Consider the following 22,427-nt stretch of genomic DNA (forward strand, 5'->3'; position numbering starts at 1 on the left):
GGTGGGACGTAAGTTGAGGACATTGAGCATTTATGAACCGAGAGGCTCCAATCCCATAATTCATATTGACTTGAAATGTCTTACACAGTTCAATGCACTATACAAAACACCTAACGTAACTTCAGGGTGTTTTGCCCAATCACCATGAAATTTGGTTCACACCTTTAGGGGAGTAATGAGCACATATGTGTCACATTTGAGCAAGATTGGTTGAAAAATATGACCGCCATCAAAAGAAATGTGTGTGCAGGGAGCAACTAATTGTCCATAAGTCATTTGCACTTGTCTAATGATGATACAACTTTGGCGCACTATTTTACGGCACTGGCTGCACCCTTTTTAAAGATTTGAAGGTGGTAATTCTCACATGTAGTTTGAAATGATTGATCTATTTTTACTCTTGTATATTCCATATTTGCACACCTGAGAATAGCCTCGTTCATGGATGGGTCTGCCGTTAATTGTGTTGCTCTTTGGGCACAAGACTAATGAATACCGATTCTCTTTCCACTTGAACGAGTGAGGGAAAGACATAGGTGGACTAAAGTGTGTTTCTTACCACTGCATGTTACGTGCAAAACTCTCAAAGGACCCCAGTGCTGACAACCAACGCTGTAAAAAAAAGGACCCCCAATTACCGCTTCTCAAAAGATGGCATCTAGCTGCTGATAAGAGCTGAAAGCGCTGGAATTGATTATTTGTGCAATAGGAAGCGCACTCAGTCATGGGCACTGTTTAATTAATGATGCCGGACAGAGATAGGCCGTTAGCGCCATAATGTCAGTCAAACACTCAGCTGAGAGGAGGCAATAGGAGCTTTGTAAGCGATACCACAAACAGCAGGAACAGATCTATACACTCCACGTCTACAAGCAAGGAAATGATGGGTAAAGCCAGCAGACGCACCAAAACCTTCTGGTGTCCCATGCATAGAAGCACAGGTTGTACCATGGAAGCTGTTTGAACGTGTGAGTATTGAATACTACGTGCAGGGATGGACTGTTATGGATCTTCTTGACTTTCACAAACAATGAAATCAAGGTTTTGGCACATCATCATCTTCATTATGAGCACTTTGTGTAAACATCCCAGAGAAGCAACCACACGGTCAGAAAACGTCTCTTTTTTTGTTTTCACAAATGCTAACGATGAATGTATGGCACTGTTGCATTAATCATTTGCATTTTCATACTAACCTCATCGATTCCTACCTTTTTCTTGCAACATTGCCACAATTTTTTCTCTCTAAAAGAATGCTATTTTGTCGTTAACACATTTTAATCACATTTTAACCGCGTTATTATGAACCATGAGGGGTTGCGTTCAAACACATCACGTCACTGAAGTTCACTTCAATGTTTTGGGTTTATTTTCTGGGATTTCCGAGTATACTTAATTGCCGCAAATTGTACTTCCGGATGAAAAGTTACAAAATGAGTGATAAGAATATTCAATTATTGTCTTTCTGTTTATTTAACCCACACATACACGCATAGTAAACAGGTTGTGGTGATGCTGGCCTAATAATAATAATCATTATTATTATTAATAATAATAAGTATTATTATGATTTTTGTTATTAGGAATGTGTGGAATGGCTAAGATATATACTCTACTGTCATGCTATCATGTTGGCAGTGATGACATGAATTCCAATATGGATCAATCAATTAATAAATGGCAATAAATCAAGTAAATCCATAAAGCAGAAAGACTTAAAAAGAGAAGAAGGTCGATGGATGACTTGTAGATTTTTTTGTGGATGCTTTTGGGGTATGATTTGTAAATGTTTGATAAATATAGTAAATAATACGTTATCAATCATTGTATAATATGATACGTTGGACCTTTTAATACAACAAGGCTGCATAAACACTTTGCATTTTGGATTTGTTAAAGGCTGCGGTATATAAACACGTTGGGAAGGCTCACTGGCCACTTTATTAGGCACACCTGCTGCACAGTCTGATGACAAACCACATTTCTGTTTGACACTCATAGAGCCATTTGTAATTGTGTCATACTGACATCTGTTTTTTATATTTTGTATGTATTTATTGATTATTTAGTTTCTTAATTTAGTATTTATTATTTTATGTACTATAAGTTATTATTTGTATGTATATGTTATTATTTGTAATATGCTCTGATTGAAAACAGAACCATGTGAAATGGTCTTCTCTTTCTGATCATATACGGTAGTTGAGACATAGTCTAGGACTGTAAACAATCAGATAATAGTGATTTAATGCAAATGTACAAATACAAATATAATCAGTGTGAAAGGTGAGACGATAAAAAACATAAATGAACTAAATCAACATCATACCTTTAAAAAAAAAAAGTAAGCATGATGTTGGTGGCAGCAAGGAGTGGCCCCTCCTCATCATCACTCCAGCAAGGACCACCTTTCTCCTCGTCAGTCATCATCTGCTGGGGTGCATCCCTGCAGAGGGACCTCAGCCTCCTGCAGCAGCGGAGCTCCACGCCGAGCACCGCGGACTGGAACCGGACCACAAACACAGCGGAGCAAAGACCTTCTCTTCGGGCATGGATGTTGGCGCCGGCTGAGCCGTGGTGCAAGCGGACTTTTCTGGAGATTCGCCTGGGTGTCGTCTCGGTTCTGCCGGAGGAGGACGTACAGCACCGGCAGCACCGGCGGTGGAGGTCCGCTGAAGCATCCGAGGAGCAGGGCGAGAAGGCGGTGAGTAGAACTATTTGTATGTTTCATTGTCTGACGATGGGTGTTTGTGCAAAACCAAAGAGTAATACTAATAATAATATAGTACATCAATTTGGGAGATTTTATTATTGTTTTTCATCTTCGGCACCTGAGTGGAGTTAACGAGCTTCCCTACCTGCATGACTTCCTTCTTATGGATGAATGAATCATATACACACTGCATTAGGAAGGATCACAAATGTGATTCTCTGCACCTCCGAACCTCCAGAACCCAAACACTTGCAATGAAGTGGATTGACGTCCACTTAAAAGCAGCTTGATTGCATTTTTGCAGGTAACAAAGTCAAGCAAAATGTCATGAAAATCATAGAACTTGCTTGAACCTGCTTTTGCAAGTATTGTATGTTAGGTACTTGTACATATACTATATACATTACTAGTATTTTTTTAGTCATGTGGTTCCACCTTTAAACCAGCACTTTGTTGTTTCTCTTGACATATTTTTAATGTTTGACTGTGGCAGCAAGCAAACACAAAGTCTAGCAAGGCCAACATGTATTTTTTTAAAAGTCTGCCATTCAGGAGATGTGTGTGCTGGTTCTGCTGCTGTGTGGCTTTCTTTCCTTCCTTCCTTCATTCCTTCCTTCCTTCAGTCCTTCCTTCATCCATTCATTCATTCATCCATAATGCAAGCTCACTCATTTCACAAGCACATTCCCAACCTGCCTCACTGCAACATGCACGACTTTTCAGCATTTGCAGCCACTGGACAGAACATTAGGTATACTTGCACGATCCAATGAGGTCCAACAAGCATGCTGTTCAACATGACTGCAGTGGTGCAGAACTGGAGCGGGTCCTAATAATCTGACCCTCACCACAATATGGGTAACGTCTCCCACATCTCATTAGATGGCGCTGGTGAACCCCAGGCAGCGTGACGGCATCTGTAAAGCTGATAATTGGAAAGAATACACAGTGAATGCGATTGGAAGTTTCAGTGGCTGGTAGTATCAGCTGTAGGAGTTTGTTATATTATTCCATGCTTCCGAACACATTCCCATAAATTTATTAAAAACGTAATTTTGGTCCATCAACATGAGACTCGCTGGAGAACAAGATAGAGAGGAAGAATAAACGATGTGCCGCTCACGCGTAGCCACACTACTCTCAACACTTGAATGTCACGGCCATCATTCAGGGTAAACATTCTGTTGTAACGTCTACACGTCTAACGTCTGTAAGGATGACCAGGTGCTGATCCAACAACAATCTCTTTATTATTTTTTTCTTTTCTTCTTTTTCCAAACCAATACCGATCATTTTTTTAGATCTACTTTTTCCATTTAGATTTAAGTGTAGTTTGTGCACACCTGGAGGTAAGAAATATCATGACATTATTACGACCACATCACTACTATCAGGATAACAAGAGTATCGAGGGTAGAGAGCCACTTGCTGTGGCCTAGCAAAGTGCACTTTCTTGGTACGAATGCTCCGAGCAGCTGGTGTGCCGCTACGGAGGTCAGGAGACTTGGACAGAGTGGGAGGAGCCACCTGGCGTGGCCCAGCAAAGTGCACTGTATTCGGGCACATGCTCCGAGCAGCCGGTGTGACGCCATGGAGGTCTCTGGCAAACCTGTTTCGCTTTTCAAACGCCGCGGCGCTGGCATTTCAGGTGGCTGATCAGGTTTTTTGTGTGCTCGTTGTGTTTTTTTGCATTGCATGCAAAATGTCTTCCTCGGAAAGTAAATGTTTGATTACAAGTGAGGTCAGGGGAAGTTATGACAGGCCATTAACGTCACAGGCAGGAGATAAAAAGGAGCGCTTGATTTTTTTTTTTTTTAATTATCAGTTATCCTAGCTATTTTTAATATTAACGGATTTATCGGTATGAAGTAATAATCGGGCCAATAAAATATTATAGGGATATTATATAAAAAAACAACATCAGCAAATTCAACTGTCTTCTGCACAAACACACACACACACACACACACACACACACACACACACACAGGACTCATATCACGTTCACAGACACTCGGAAATGACAAAACTCTTAAACAGCACACATCACTGCCAGGTTTATACGTTATCCTTGGACGTGTTAAAGCGGGGGTCCCCAACCACTGCACTGCAGAAGCAATGATGAAAATGGACATTTTGGATGTTTTTTGGTTTTGTAAAAAAAATACATGGAATATTATGTAAATACTTGGGGTGTTACAAGATCTTGTGTCACAAGATCTTGCCAGATTAAAAGGTGCATTTTTTTTTGGGTTCCAAAAAAAAAAAACAGTCTTGACTAGGCCTGGGACGATAAAAAATTAATAAATTAATCACACAATGCATGAAAATGAACTCAATAATTTTGCCGGCTTCAATATATCGCCATGTGCATGCGTTTCTGTTTGCCTCCTCTACCGCCTCCAAACAGGCAGGAGGAGTGTTCACTCTGTGCATTGCTTTCAGCACCTCAGCCCATTTGTTCCATGGAGCACACACAGAGTGCAGAAACGTGTAATGTAGGAGAAATTCTATTAGTAGATTCCAATATATTGCCATATTCTTTTTAGATTTTTTCATTGTACTTTTTGTTTAAAATACTTTTTGTTTGTTGAAAATCTCGTCTCGTCTCGTTCTCCTTGACCCAATCTCGTGAAACTTGTGAAGTGAGTGTCTTGTAACACCACGATTAAATGCTTATGAATTTTGGAAATAAGGGTTATTATTTTAATGGAAAAATATTATACTGTTAGAAAGCCCAAGTTCTGACTCACACTAAGATTGGGCTTGCAGAACTCATGTGTGGCACCTGTAACCCAAACCCAATCAACAAATCAACAGGCAGGATTGTTGTATTTGATTATGCAGGTGTACCTAATGTTATGACCAGTGTTGAAGCCGTCAGTGCAAGTTAAGACATGCAAGTTCTGTTTCAAGTATTTCTTAAGACGCTCCATCAGTTCTGTCCTGCGTTTAATTTCCTTTTCATTGCCGGTGTTGAAAAGGTGCCCTGGGATGAAATGCATATTTTAGCTTCACATCAGGGGAGCAGACGGAGCGAATGGAACAGCTGCGTCCGTTTTGCTGGCCTCTAATCACAGTTCGCCTACGCATTCGCCGGCGCCACCTGCTGTACGCGCGCTGCCGGGTGGCAGGTGCGCTGAGCGTGATGTCTGGGATGCTAACGTTGACGGACATGAGTGCGTCGGCTTGAAATAAAAGAATATTGGCGGGCGGGGGGGCTGGACGTGCGTGGAGGGGCTGGCTAATTGAAAATGACAACGATGCGATGAAGGCTGACCCCAAGGCCACGGAGAAGAAAATGTATTTGAGCAGGGAGGACACGCGGAGAGGAGAGGAAGACAACGGCACCCAGGGGTATCTGCTTGTCACTGGCAAGTCGTAGTGGAAACGGACATAAAAGTCTTGTGACCCAACAAGTCCCTGAAGCTTTGAGTCTGCTTCTACGATGGCAACACTGTGATGTGTCATCACGTTCAAGGGTTTCTTGGCCCTGAGGCAGAATAATCCGGAAAAACTAAAGCGGAACAAAACTTCCTGATTCCAACTGTGAAACTTTGCCAAACACACCGTCATGTTCCCCATGACACATGGACCTTTTGTCTTGTGCTTTTATTTTGTTCAATTTGTTTCCTGTTTGCTGCGATTGGCTGGCGACCAGTCCAAGGTGTACCCTGCCTGTCGCCCGAAGTCAGCTGGGATAGGTTCCAGCATGCCCCGCGACCCTAATGAGGAGAAGCAGTATAGAAAATGGATGGATGGATGGATGTTTCCTGTTTGAGGCTTATTGCTATCCCATGACTTCTGATAGAGGGAGCCATGGAGCACACCCGGCTGTAACCCATGACTTCTGATAGAGGGAGCCATGGAGCACACCTGGCTGTAATCCTGAATAAGTCTTGTTCTTAAGCACAGGACGAGGCCGGAGTTTACCTGTGCTGTTGCTACCTGAACCTTCCATGCAACACACATTGCATCTCCTGTTGCTGGTTTCCTAGATGTACCTCCTTTTCTTTCTTAGTTAGGGACAGGGTCAGGGTTAGGGCCTTCGCCTTAGGAGGTACAACTAAGGCGAAGGCTCTAACCCTTACCAAGAAGGAAAGGAGGTACTGCTAAGGCTAAGGCTCAAACCCTAAGCCTAAATTCTAACCCTTACCCTTCTTAGTTAGGGTTAGTGGATAGGGCCTCAGTTGTACCTCTTTTCCTTCTTAGTTAGGGTGACGGCTTTAGCCTTAGCCGTGCCTCCTTTCCATCTTGGTTAGGGTTCGGGCCTTAGCCTTAGTTTCCTTCGTAGTTAGGATTACGACCTTAGCCTTATCTGTACCTCCTTTCCTTCTTGGTTTGGGTTAGGGCCTTAAGCCTTAGTTTACCTCCTTTCCTTATTAGTTAGGGTTACGGCCGTCTTAGTCCCTCTTAGTTATTTTGTACTTTGTATTTTTTTGAGGTTTGACCGTGTACCGTCCTTACACCCCAAGAAAAACCTTTAAAGTGCGTAAAACCATGTGTGATGTCATGTGACACCTTGCTCGAAAAAAAAATGCAACTTGCAAAAGATCAATACGAGTTTTGCCTGATTAATTGCACATTTTGCTTTTTCTTTGGCTTTTACTGTGCTACTTCTTCCAAAAGAAGGATCAGCTTCAACAATGGGCGTTAAGAGAAGAATATGGAAGGAACCAGAAGTTAAAGTATAAGTGAAAGCAGAACAGTACTTAATAAATCAAACTATGAATATGATTAATATTAATAATGTAATAATAAGGTTGTCACAAGATACTGTGTCACAAGATCTTGTGAGATTAAAAGGTGACGATAACACAATAAATGAAAATGAACTGGATAATTTTGCCAGCCTCAATATATTACCTTGTGCAAGTGTGTCTGTTTTCCTTACCTCTCTCCTCCAAACAGGCAGGAAAAGAGTTCATTCCGTGCATTGGGTTAGGGTTAGGAGTGTGTGGCAAAAATGTGCAAATGTTATTAAATATTTTATGGCGGCAACGGTTTGACACTGGAACAGATGATTTCTTTTTCTACTGGATTATTTCCAGTGGGAGGAATTGTTTACCAGGGTCCCCGGGCAGAATAGAAACCTCCGCAATGCCTTGGATGAGTGACAGAGAATATCTTTCATGTGCAGATATGTAAATACGGAAGGATAGAAGTCTTTTGAAGAAAAGTTGCTGATAACATTTCCTTGTTACATAAACCCAACCTCGCTGGTTGTGCTTCGGCTGAGCGACAAACACCGCCCTCCGGGATTCATCTGACATCTTCATTTATATAATTGCTGAGACGCTCAGCGCCCTCCCCTGCATGTCACTCGTATGAATGACTTGGATGCCATCGCCAGTCGAGCAGACAATCCCACAAGCACCGCTGCTCCTGACACGCCGGAGCCTCACCGAGACAAAATAGGGCCTGATAATGACATTACGTCCCCTCATTGGATCATATTTTCTTTTAGTTGGGAAGGGGAAAGCTGGGAACGCTCCATTTGACATCCGATGGCAAGCACACAATGTCAACATCCTTTTTTCTGAAGATACAGCGGCTGTCTGAAAAAGCAAGGATCCAGAACAAAACCAAATTAAAGCCAAAAGAGAGAAAACAAGCAAAGTGATTGGGTGACGCGTTACATCACGTTCTGTTTGTTCTGCTGAGCGTTCACCAAACAAAACTACAGCGGACACTTCCCATCCTGAAGCCTTTGCAATGACCAAGATTGCACCTTTGACATATAGCTATATGACCATATACCCTTTCACATTGATCCTAATATGACTGTATTACTGCAGCTTTTACAGCGTGACCTTCACCTCTGCTGCCAGCCATTGTAACCACACCAAGAAAACCAATAAAGACAATGTCATCTAGTCTCCAAATGGACTAGTGGTGTTATAAGAATAAAAGCACATGCTGTGGAAATATGTAAAAAAGAATCATAAAATAGCATTTAGTACAATCACAAGTACAAGTACAGTACAATTTGCCTTGTCCTATACTGTTTACACTGTATGTACTACAGTATGTACTAGGGATGTAAATCTCCTCGTGACAGACGATTCGATTTGAATCTAGATACACAAATTACGATACGATTAAAGCACATAATATCCCTTATAGCATGCTGTAAGGCATTGGCAAAGATAAGGTCAGCAGAATAACATGTCAAATGTATTTATTGTTTAGACGCAGACCAAAAAAAGACTTGCTTTACACTTTATAATTTTATACTATTTATAACATTTAAGTTTGAGCATGTCCTAATGTTGCTAGAAATGCAATTGGAGTCACCAAACTAAGTTTGATTGTGTACTGTGCGCAATGACAATTATCTATCTATTTATCTATTTTCTGTATCTCTATCTATCCATCCATCCATTTTCTATACCGCTTCATCCTCATTAGGGTCGCGGGGGCATGCTGGAGCCTATCCCAGCTGACTTCGGGCGACAGGCGGGGTACACCCTGGACTGGTCGCCAGCCAATCGCCAGTCGCCAACCATTCACACTCACATTCACACCTATGGACAATTTAGAGTCGCCAATTAACCTCACCTGCATGTTTTTGAGAATGTGGGAGGAAGCCCGGAGAAAACCCACGCGCACACGGGGAGAACATGCAAACTCCACACAGAAATGCCCAAGGGAGAATCGAACCCAGGTCTTCCCGGTCTTCCCGATCTTCCCGATCTCCAGGCTGTTCCTGTATTGGCCAACGTGCTAACCACTAGACCACCGTGCGGCCTCTCTATCTGTCCATCTATATAAAATATAACAATGAAAAAACACAAGTCTTAGCCTTAAGTCCCATCAATAATACAAAATAAATAAATAAGTAGTGCAAAGCCCCTTAAATAATGACATATCTCTTCAAAGCCAGATGAAAATGCTTCAAAACGTAAAATATCCCACACTCATAATGTCATAACAATAACAAGCGTGCAACATTTCAGACTGACTGAGTGTTTTCAACACTCCAGGTAGGTAAAAAAGGTGCAAGATTTCAAATAAAACAAGCTCCAAAGCAGAAAAGTTACCATACCTTCTTGTAAAATCCAAAGCTGTTCCAAACTTTAGTTTTTACTGATGCGTTGAAAATCTTTTGCGGTGACTAGCTAGGCAGTGATGGCCGGCTAGCAGGCGTGCCAGCTAGCCGCTAGCTAGCGGACCTGCTGCTAGTTGCATTCATCCATTCAGTCACGGTAGGTTATGGAGCATGTGCGACAATCCTTTCGTCGGCAACCTGGGCTCTCGCGTTGTTTATAAGACATTCTGTCTTCTCTCGCGATACGCGGTGCATGTCTACACAATCCATTCATCAAGATTTATGGCTGATTCTTATCCATCCAAGAGGCTTCTACCAGGGCAGTGGAATCGTTCGCTCGTCAAACCGCATCTGTTTATCGTTCACAACCCTACTATATACTATACTATACTATACGAGATTGTATGTATACATGCACTGTATACACTGTAACATGACAAGTGTGTTTTCTTTTTTCTTTTGATCAACACAGAAATGATGAACAAACACTTTACAATTTCAACACTAAAACGGGATGATCAGACTCAAGTACAAGTACAAGTATGTCCTAATCAATGAATCCACCAATCAGAGGTCAGACTAGACCTCTTAGTTGCCATTTGAATCGTAACTCTTCCTCTTGGATGGATAGAAACTCCACCCACATGTCACTCCCTGTCCCAATACTTTTGTCATGTAACTGCTGCCCTCTGGTGGTTCTTCGCTAAACTGTGGCGTTCACTCATTAAAAAGTGGAATCCTGAGAAGCATTCTTGGAATGTGCTGCTCTTATTTTCTCGTTTCATTTGTTTGTGGAAATATAAAAACATTTGTTCTGATCATCTTCTTGTCATTTTAGTCATCTGCTGTTTTACAAGCACCCTGCTGATCCTAAATGAAATCTCCTACGCGTGACAGCGTGTCAAATGTCAAGCAGCGTTGTAATTAACACCAGTGACATCACAGCACAAAGACGGCCTCAAAGGGTGACCGCTCTCTCTCGTCATTCTTTTTCTTCCTTCTTGGCTTCCTTGCGATCCAGCAGGCTGCCAATTTTAGGATGAGCTGAAATGTCTGGCAGCCTCATTCTGCTTAATTACGTCCTTCTTTCATCAGCGTCTGTGTGAACGAGCACAAATGCTCCATTCCTTCGCTGTCATTGTCACGTTGCCATAGCTGTATTTTTACAGTAGCACATTTTACTAACCCCACAAGGGAAATTAAAGAATATTTACTTTATAACAAATGAGTATCAAAATAATCAAATTATTTTATTACCCATGCAATACAAACCTTGGTATTGGCAATACCAATACTGTACAGTGGTGCCTTGGCTAGAGTCATTCATTTGTTTCAGAAGGTCCCACTCAAACCAAAACGAACTCTAACCAAGGCAGGTTTTCCCATAGAAAATAATGTAAATCCAATTTATCCGTTACAGACACCCTAAACACATTTTATATACAATAATTATAGTTTTAAACGCATAAAATGATGCAAAAATAATTACAAATGACAAATGAATGCACAACTGAACATTTAATATCACTTTTACCTAGTTTTGCAAAGAGTGAAGGGCAGGAGAGGAGATTATGCTTGGCGTTGAAAAAACAATGCCACCAACATGACATGTAATGGAGAATCACTTTGACCTAATTTTATGTGGAAAACATACATTCATATTTCATCTTCACATTGTCAAAAAGTTTACCGGTAAACACGTTTTTCACATTTCAGTTCAGGCAATAAAGATCATTACACATAATTCTATTCATAGATTGAATAGCATTTCAATCAATCAGACTACATAGAGTTCATTCTATACAGTCCATGCTCTGCCACCGGTTGGCATTGTGTCAGCAACCATGGAGACAATTATCAAGAAAATAATGTAGCTAAAATCAAGGTAGCACAGCAAAAACTTAAGTCAATGACAGCACTTTTCAACGAGTCATGAAATAATACATTAACAAACAAGTAGTTGGGAAAAAGCACATTTTCGAAATGGAGTTCAGGGCGCTGTCGGCACTGTCAAACAAGTGGCGTTTTTTCCAGACAAACTAGCAGCTTGAAATACGACGGTGGCCATTGTAAAGGTGTATGCATCTTACCGCTGACTTGTTTATCCAGAATTCATTGCTCATTTTATGTTCTAAGTATGTTACAGTAGTGTAGAGTGTTGGACAGACAAATAAGGATTTCTGGATACATAAAGTTGAATCAACAATAGTGGATTTAGTGCTTTATTTCAACTATAATTAACAAAAATATATATTTGTATTACAAATCGTTTGGTCTGTAATCATTTATAAACATGTAACAATAAAGGTCAAATGTACAGCATACATGTACCTCTGTTCACAATTTTTACATCTTTATGTCTTCATGCTTCACTGATTATGTTTTCTCACCACACGTTGAGATTCCGTACATTGTTCAGGGGTCCTTGAGCGTGCCATAGTTGTGTGCTGTGACTGGCTACACGGGGACTCCCATTAGTGATGTGCAGATTGTTACTGAAATATTGATTATTCCGATACTAACTATCATATCAATACTATATCAATACTATCAATATCAATACTTGTGATGCTTCAGTCATTTGAGGTAACGTTTGTCTGTTGAAACGATGAACGATGGAGCCATGTCTGAATTGGTTTGGTTTGGTTTGGTTTGGTTTGGTTTAGTTTATTTGAACATGAAGGTTACAATGGAATACATCTCGTGAATCATTCTTTGACAGTTCCACATGTCCAAAAGGAGTAGGAAGAAGCAAAGCTTATTTAATCCTACCCCCCATCCATTCTACATCTAGTACAGTACATGTAGTTCACTTCCTGGATTCCATGTCATGTTTTCAGTGATAGTCAGGATAACACATAATAGATAACGGTGAGATAACCCTCCCCCCCCCCAAAAAAGAGAGAACATTCATAATAATGATAATAATGATGACAATACTAAATAAATAAATAAATAAATAAGAACAAAGCTTTTTTTTTTTTTTTTTCCCTTTCCTTTTTTTTTTTTTTTTTAAACACAACAAAGAAAATTATAAAAAAATAAATAAATAAATAAATAAAAATAAATAAATAGAAAATAAAATTTAATTAAATAAATAAAAAATAAAATAAAATAAAATAAAATAAAATAGAAAATAAAAAAAATAAATAAAATAAAATAACAAACCTGACAGAACAATCAGGACTCTTCTGCCTTGTATTTAGCAAACATCAACTGCTTGTATTGTTTTTTGAATTTGCTCATCTCTGTACATTGTTTGAGTTCTTTACTCAATCCGTTCCATAATTTAATTCCACACACGGAAATGCTGTGGGTTTTCAGCGTTGTTCTCGCATATAAATGTTTTAGGTTTAATTTTCCTCTAAGATCATATTTCTCCTCTCTGATTGAGAAATACTTGATTAGATTTTTGGGTAACGAGTTATTATTAACTTTATACATTATTCTAGCGGTTTGAAAGTGTACTAAATCTGCGAATTTTAATATCTGTGATTTTAAAAATAAAGGGTTTGTATGTTCTCTATACTTGGCATTATGAATGATCCTCACCGATCTTTTTTGCAGTACAGTGAGTGAGTGAAGATTGCTTTTGTAATTATTATTCTCCACACAATACATTAAATATGCTAATACTAAGGAACAGTACAGAGTGTGGAGTGATTTTTGATCAAGAACATATTTTGCTTTATTCAATATAGAGATATTTCTCGCCACCTTTTGTTGTATATATTTAATATGAGATTTCCAACTCATTTTTTCATCTATTATAACCCCAAGGAATTTATATTCTTCCACTTTTTCAATATCCGTTCCATTAATTTGTATTTGGTCGTACGTGTCCTTTCTACTATTACCAAATAACATTATTTTAGTTTTACTTAAATTCAGAGATAATCTATTCTTGTCAAACCATGACTTTAATATGACCATTTCATCCTTGACCTTTTTAATGAGTTCTTGTGTGCTTTCACCAGAACAGAAAGCGGTGATATCATCGGCGAATAAGACCAATTTTAAGTTGTTAGTTACTTTACAAATGTCGTTAATGTACAAGTTAAACAGTTTTGGTCCCAGTATGGACCCCTGTGGTACTCCACACGTATTGTGTAGACTCCCAGATGTATATTCTCCTAGCTTTACAAATTGTTTCCTCTTTGCTAGGTAGCTTTTAACCCAATTTAAGACTAAACCTCTAATTCCGTACCTTTCTAATTTTGAAATTAAAATAGTGTGATTAATTGTATCGAAAGCTTTCGTCAGATCCATGAATACTGCAGCTGCGCATCTTCTGTTGTCTATGGCAGTAGTGATTTCCTCCGTGATTTCCATCAGTGCCATAGAAGTTGAAATGTTGGCTCTGTAACCATATTGACTACTTGCCAATAATTCATTCTTATTAATAAATTTGTCCAACCTATTATTAAATAGCTTCTCCACAATTTTCGAGAATTGTGGTAACAAGGAAACTGGTCGATAATTTGTAAATTGGTGTTTGTCTGGTGTTTGTCTCCTTTTTTGAAAATTGGAACCACCTTGGCTGTTTTCATTTTGCTTGGAAATATTCCAGTCTGAAATGATAAGTTACTAATATATGTTAACGGGTCTGCGATCTCATTGATGACCCTTTTAATTGTTTAATTGTGAATAACGTTTCCATTCTTATAGTAGTTACTCATAATTAATAGTTATTTTTAATGGCTTTATTATTTTATTGTTTATGATTTTGATTACGACCAGTCCAGGGTGTACCCCGCCTGTCGCCCGAAGTCAGCTGGGATAGGCTCCAGCATGCCCCCGCGACCCTAATGAGGATAAAGCAGTATATAAAATGGATGGATGGATGATTTTGATTGTTTAAAATACCATTTTTTACATTTTCTACAATTTTGTCCTGTTTTTTTCTGTTGTCATTTTGAAAATGTGTTTTTTCCGAATAACTTGGCTACATTGCAAATCATCGTGCTACCTTGATATACTTCTGGGTTTAAAATAAATAAAGAACTTCAATTATTACATTAAAACATATTTAAATGAATAATACCTATCATGAATAAGTTAATTAAATCCTGTATCCTGTGATATGAATCACACTCCAGTGACACATTAGGTGAATTTGCACAAAGTATCGGTATTGGATCGGTATCGCTGATGCCAGCCTGAATTTTATTCAGTATCGGAACGAAATCAGTGGTATCGCACATCACTAACTCCCATTCCATGTGTTCATCTAACATCTTTATCAATTATCATTGATTAGATGTGACTAGCTATATCCATATACATAGCTATATAGAGAGTAGCATATACTGTACATGCTGTAAATGTGTTGAATAAGTATGTGAGGCATATTTAGGGATTAAATATGGATTGTGTTACGAGTGCTCAAGGATGGTTGTGGAGCTGAATCTCATCTAATACTGTAATTACAACAATCACTTTTATTGCAAACGTTGATCCGAAATCAGAGGAGAATGTCAACATCAAGCTAGAAGGAGGATTTGGAGGTGGAGGAAAAAAATAGATACTTCTATGGACGTATCAGTTATTCGTGGTTCTTCGCCATACGTAGTTCCTACTCTGCTGAATGAGAATTGATACCAGTGTCGATATCCAGCCACCCATTACTAATTGAAGACGTTTTTTCAAGTACCATAACCTCATCTTCCTTCCTCACAGCAAAGTCCCAAAATGGCGATTTTAGCATAGTTAGCATAACATCCCCTATTTCAAAGCTCTCCAGTCTTATCAGGTGTTTTCCTCTTTCAGGTATTAGCGAACAGTTTGCGATCAATAGCAAGAGTTTGTCAACAAGGTGATGATGAGAGAGAAAATCGCCCCAAGATTGATGATGTTTTCTTCCCTTCCCGCTGATTTGATATGACAGTAAAGGTTTTTTCTGCGAGGACTGAAACCAAGTTTTTACATGTTTTTGTTATCGAGCAGTTGTGCGGTTGACAGATTAGCCAGATGAAGGTGTGCCGTTTCAGGCATGGCAGGCGAGGTCTGAGGCGGCATCTGCAGCCTGCTGATAGTTCAAAATAAAAGATTAGCGGAAATGACTGAGACGCCTTTTGACATTTGAAAGATTTGGATTGCATGGCACGCGATGGAAATAAAGGTAAATGTGGAAATAAAGGTAGCAGTGGAAAGACCATGAAAGCTATGACTTGCAAGTTTGATGCATAAACTTGAGCTGAACTCAGAAATCTTTATGCTTTTTCCCCTCGAATTGTGTGCTGGGGGGAGAGGTGGGTCATTGTGTGTGTTTGCGTTGCATGTGTGTGTGACAGCGTTGTGTGTCTGGTTGTGATGTCAGCGTCCTCACTGCTGTCGGCAGGTTCATCTCGGCATGTTCTTTGGCTTCCTGACTCCCACATGCCTTATTTTTATACCTTGTTATGAACCCTTTGCTACACTAGCATTACTATCATATAGAGATGCACGCTATCGTTTTTCAAACTGATAACTTTCTGCTTCGTAAGTCCGATATGATACGGATAACCGATTTTTACTACTACTACTTTTTAAAAATGTTGACTTAAGTGTAGTTTGTGCACACCTGCAGGTAAGAAAGACTGGAAAAAAATTGTATTTGACCAACTGTACCTGTTGTTTTGTCCTAATCAGATATCATGACATTACTACGACCACATCACTACTATCAGGAGAACCAGTGTAGAGCGGAGGGAGCCACCTGCTGTGGCCCAGCAAGGTGCACTGTATTCGGACACATGCTCTGAGCAGCCGTTGTGACGACCACGGAGGTGTCCGGCATACCTTGTGCACTTTTCAAACGCCGCGGCGCTGGCTTTTCAGGTGTCTGACAAGGTTTTTTGTGTGCTCAATGGGTTTTTTTTCCCTCATTGCAGAGCATTGCATGCACAATGTCTTCCTCTGCGGAGCATTTGGTACAACTAGCATGCGATATGTCTTCCTCTGAAAGTGAATGTTTGTTTACAAGTGAGCTCAGGGGAAGTTACGACAGGCCGTTATTGTCACAGGCAGGAGAAAAAAAGAAGCGCTTGATTTGTTCAGCCGTGCGGTATGGGAAATCTCGCCTCATTGGAGAGTTGCTTTAAATGATCAGTTATCAAAGCTGTTTTTAATGTTATCAGATTTATTGGTATGACGTCATAATTCCCTCATATCGGCCTGATAATTATCACACACACCCCTAATATTATATGGTGCAATATTCCATGCTATTTTTACATTACCATCAGGCTGAAATACCTTCAGTTGCCCATAATTGTTAAATTTCATATACAGTTGTTAACTCTGACTTAAGATTTAGCTTCTTTTTGGTGGTTCTTACAATTACTTAGCAATTTTCCTAAAATGTCTCAATAATTGAGCCTCATTTTGGCAAGTACCCTATTGATTTTTGAAGTATGCCGTCGACCAAACAGCCATAAGTGTGGTTATAAGGTCATTTAGTGATTCTGTAAGTTTATTTACTTTTCCAAAAGAGGAAATTTTAAGACAACAATGGATTACACAAGTGAGTGACTGGCGTGAATGAGAGACAGACGGACGCCCACCTCGAGTGTTGTCCTTTGCGGTGATCATTTCGATGACTGCTTTGAAGGAATACCTTTACAAGAAGCATTTGGCTTGAAAGTGCGGTATAAACGCATTTTGAAAAAGGATACGATTCTGCTGATACACGAAATAAGGAACAAAGAAGAACAGCACAGAAGAGAGTAAGTCATGTCTTGTTTACATAATGTCTTCTAAACATTATTCCACGAAAGTGACAAGGTTGCAAAGCATTATACACTAAGTCCCCAACCAACGAACACAAATGGTTCCAGACGGCCGTTCTTAAGTCGAATTGTTCTTAAGTAGGGGAAGAGGTAATATTACCAATTATATACAGTAGGTACTACATGTACGTGTATACATATACAGTATATGCGTATGTATGTAAATATGAGTTTGGATGCAGTAGTAATATTAAACGAGGATAATTAATGAAAAAAACAATAATAAAAATGATATAATAATACGTAATGATAAATGTTATTTACCTTTGAAGAGGAGTGGTCGAGCATACGTCGTTGGTGGTGGTGGAGGAGGAGATACTGAAAAAAAGGACAAATGGTCGTCGTCGATAGACTCTTCTAAAAGAGGTAGTGTTCTGTGGGTGGTGTAGAATTAAGCAGGCCTATTAACTCTTTATAAACTTAAATCACACGCAGTATAAATAATGGAGTTACATTACAGTACTACAAGGCAAAATACATGAAAAAATAGAGCAGTCGGCTTGTGTTCGTATCTCCGAAAGTTCACATGTCGGATGTTTGTAAGTTGGGGACTTAGTGTACGTGTTATATAAACATCTTTTCGCAATGATGTTTACTGGAGGGCAGCGGCGATGGCGAACATTCATTGTCAATGTGAGGCCACATGTACATTAAAACAGACTATAAAAAAAACTTTATGCTATTTAAGAAGCCAATTTAAAACAATAATTGAAGGATAAGCAACTCCAGAGTAATTTACACTTACCATTCTGTGTTCTGACCAATCTTCATCTCTACTGTATGTCTTAAGGCGTAAGTCCATGTTCTGCAAGTTCTGTTTCTTCCTCCTCAAACTATTGACACATCGTTCAAATCATTGCCATAATCACTGTAAACATCCTCTGTCTCGTATACCACCATGTTGTTTACCTGAGCGGTGTTACCGTCATTACGTCACACCCAGAAATGAGGCTGAGTTGCGAGAACAAGTTAATCATGGCTGATGCCATGAACTACAGATGTAATTTTCCAAATTTATTGTTCGCTGTCAACAAACAAATATATTTCTGCAAAGTTGATGAATCATGTCAGGGACCCTGCCCTGTAAGAGTTCTAAGAGCAAGAATCCTTTAAATCCAAGATAGCCAAGGTACTTGGGATCAAAAACAGATTTGTTGGTACATGCTTCTTTTAGTTTGCTGATCTTCATCAAGCTTCTTATAGTTCTATGTCAGAACAGTAATCATATTGCTTATTAAGGCATCATACCAGAAGAAGAAACGTATAGATTTGAAAGGCTGTATGACCCAAGATGATCCAAACACCTGTTCGATCTTTTGGTGTATGTTCCTTATTAGTTCAGAGATCCTGTTGAAACTTATAGGTATTCATTGTCCTTGCCAAACAGTAACCCTGTTGGTTTTAAAGGCTCTTTGCCAGAAGAAGAATCTTGCAGATTTTAAAGCTCATGCTGACACCAAACAGACAAGAGGTAGGTGTGGTCAAAGATGTAATTTCTTTATTCTGAATCCTGCCAGTCGCAATTTTCACCCCAACTTCCGCAAATGCGTCGGGGTCATTGCTATATACCGGAGCAAGGATCCTGTACATTTAAACATTTACATGACCCACGATATCCAAACTACACACTTCTTGTTTGTCACCAATCTTTTTGAAGAATCTTGGGATTATTGTTCTGTGCCAGATCAGCAACCCTGTTGGTTTTAAAGGCTCGTTGCCAGAAGAAGAAAGCTGTAGATTTTAAAGGCTGTGTGACCCAAGGTGGCCAAAGTGTCTTTGTGAACTGTTGGTGCAGGTTCCTTATTAATTCACCTATCTTCTAATGTCCCTGAGCATAGCACTATTACTTTTTAGTGATACATGCCAGAGCTAGGTTCTAGATCATCCTAAGAAAGCTCTGTTACTTACAATTTCCAGTAAAGCCATAATTTTTTTCCACTTATCCTGGTCCAGGTTGCGGGGGCAGCAGTTTCATTAAGTCTTCAAACATACAATACTCCCAGTAACTGTTAGAACTGTTGTTAACAGTTCTAGTTGTTACAGTACTTGAAGTGGAATTCAGCGTGTATTGTGTATCTAGCTAATGTGTGTTGTGTCAGAGTGAACTGGCTTTTAGAAGCAGTAAAGTCAAAGCTAATGGCTAAAAGGCTGCGTGTGATGTACCACATCAAGGTCTGCACGGAGCGGCCTTAAAAAGCAGGATGGCAAGAGCTGTAGATTAAAAGCCAAGAGGAGTTCTTAGGGTCATCGCTTTTTATTCCAGAGTAATAAAATATCTCACATTCTCTGTGAGAAAGAAGAAATAATCTGACCAGCTGCTCTGATCCCAATTTCAGACCTTTCCCTACCAATGTACAAGTCTGATACTTTTATATGTAAATGCTGAAAAAAGAATAAACCTTTTTCGCTGTCAGTTTATCTGCTAGTTCTTGGTCTATGGAACATCTCAAACCAATGCAGCCAAACAGACAGAGACAGATAGATACTTAGAGACACACTGTGTGTACATACTGTACTTAGATACATACAGTATATAGGTACTGTGCTTTGATACATACATTATATTAAGTACGCGGGAACAGGCCTTTCACAAAGCATTTCATTGTATCTTGTCAAGAGACAATACTAAAGGTAAAGTTGGATGAACAGTACCCTCCAGAAGTATTGAAACAATGAAGTCCATTTATTTTTCCTATAGACTAAAAACATTTGGGCTTGACATCAACCAATGAATATATTTATTTATTTATTTAATAAATATGAGAGCAGACAACTAACATTTCGGCTTTTATTTCCAGGTATTCACATCTGGATCACAGCTTAGAAGGTACCACCTTTTGTTTGAACGCACCCATTTGTCATTTGAGGAAGTATTGGGACACGTGACTGACAGGTGTATCCTATTGCATTACTTATTCAATCAGTAAATAGCACCAAATGTCTAAGCTCACTTTCAGATTGGGAGGAAAGGTTTTTGCTTGTGTAGACTGCATTTAGAAGTGAAAACAACATCTGTCTGTGGGTAAAAATCTGAGAGACGATGGACAATCAATCAGAAACACTGGTCATCATAGCCACTACAAGCATGTGTAATGTCCTGAAGAAAGCAAGCATTGGTGTACTAAGTAACAGACGTGGAACAGATCCATCCATCCATCCATCTTCTTCCGCTTATTTGAGTTGGGGTTCCCGGTCCCGGTCCCGCTCCCCGGCTACTTCGTCCAGCTCCTCCTGGTGGATCCCGAGGTGTACCCAGGCCAGTTGAGAGACATAGTCTCTCCAACGTGTTCTGGGTCTTCCCTGAGGCCTCCGACCAGTCAGACGTGCCCTGAATACCTCCCCAGGGAGGAGTCCGGGAGGCATCCTGACCAGATGCCTGAGCCACCTTATCTGGCTTCTCTCAATGCGGAGGAGCAGCGCTTCTACTCCAACTTTCTCCTGGATGACAGTTCTTCTCCCCTTATCTTTACAGTAGAGCTCAAACACCCAATGGAGAAAACTTGTTTCGGCTGCTTGTGCACACCATCGGCCACTACCTAAAGCTCATGACCATAGGTGAGGGTAGAAATGTAGATCCACCGCTAAATTGAGAGCTTTGCCTTTTAGCTCATCTCCCTCTTCAACACAACGGACCGATGCAGAGTCTGCATCACTGCAGACGCCGCACCAATCCACCTGTCCATCTCACGCTCGATCCTTCCCTCACTAGACAACTCTTCCGCCTGGGGCAGGATCTCATGCCCAACCCGGAGATGGCATTCCACCCTTTTCTGGACAAGAACCATGGACTCGGACTTGGAGGTACTGATTCTCACCGAGCTGCTTTACACTCTGCGAACCGATCCAGGGAACAGGTAGAGCAAGGAAAACATCAGCAGGTGATGACAGAAACATTGTGAGAGGTTGAGAGAAACAACTGTTTGTGACATTAGCAACAACCTGCCGAGAGCAGGAGTGAAGGTATCACTCGCTACTCTTCATAGAAGACCTCGTCAACAAAAGTACAATGATACACCAGAACATGCTAACCACTCTTGAGCAAGAAGAATAGGAAGGCCAGGCTGAAATTTGCCAAAAATGTACACAGATGAGCCTAAAAAAGTCTGAGTCAAAAGGTGTATGAACTGATGAATTTTTGAGGCTCGTCTAAAACATACAATAAATATAATTTGACTGTATTGCTGTGCCCCTTGTGAGGAAGTTGTGGTTCTTTCATCGCCTCGGTTTGGACAGCTGCTACATGCAACCCAAGTGTCCATCTGAAGAGTTCTAATGTCTCTGCACCGCGGTGACATATTTGTTGTTTATAATTCCCATCCAAGTCATGGCACGCCTGGGATCCGTCCTCAGCTCGCTTCCTGCAGTGTCTCCTGTGACAGCCACTGGATTTATTCCACCAAAGCCAGCGAGGGAGCATAATTCCTTGAATATATTTCTCTTATGTAATAGCAGACCCCTGGTGGAGGGATGAGTGATTTAATAATGCAGCCCAGTGTCGTCGTGCTGACAATGAACCATGCGCACAGTCAGCAGTGTGACGCATAAAAGTACATTTATTTATCCACATGCAGACGAGAAGAAAGGGGAGCCGTGATGGCAGCAGCATGTTCTCCAGATATGAGACTGACGCAGGGCTCCATTAGGCATGGAGATGAGACACCAGCACCCAGGCATTTGGCGGGAAATGTGGGAAAGGAAGCAGCTTTATATGATGCTGTTATTCAAAGCTTCCACGGTGTGATACAATCTGATGGCGGCGCTCTGTGGGCCACTGTGGCTCTCTACGGATTATCGTACTGTTGGAAAAACAACCGTTTCATTGGCTAGTTTCCAAATCCTTCACTGTAATGCTAAATGTCCAACCTAGAACAAAATGCTACTTATTTATTTTAGA

The 22,427-nt window shown here is 40.2% G+C and overlaps 1 protein-coding gene across 2 annotated transcripts in view; it reads left to right on the forward strand.

Moving 5' to 3' along the window:
• Positions 1–2,388: 2,388 nt before the first annotated feature.
• The window catches only part of cntn5 (contactin 5), a 120,055-nt gene continuing 100,016 nt past the window's right edge, over positions 2,389–22,427 (forward strand). The window contains exon 1 of one of the 2 annotated variants that reach the window (XM_054793930.1): positions 2,389–2,704. The gene's annotated coding sequence lies outside the window, so the exon portion shown is untranslated. The remainder of the gene's footprint in view (positions 2,705–22,427) is intronic. The other variant, XM_054793929.1, reaches the window with a different exon arrangement.

The sequence above is a fragment of the Dunckerocampus dactyliophorus genome, chromosome 12, assembly GCF_027744805.1.
Source record: "Dunckerocampus dactyliophorus isolate RoL2022-P2 chromosome 12, RoL_Ddac_1.1, whole genome shotgun sequence".
NCBI classification, from domain to species: domain Eukaryota; kingdom Metazoa; phylum Chordata; class Actinopteri; order Syngnathiformes; family Syngnathidae; genus Dunckerocampus; species Dunckerocampus dactyliophorus.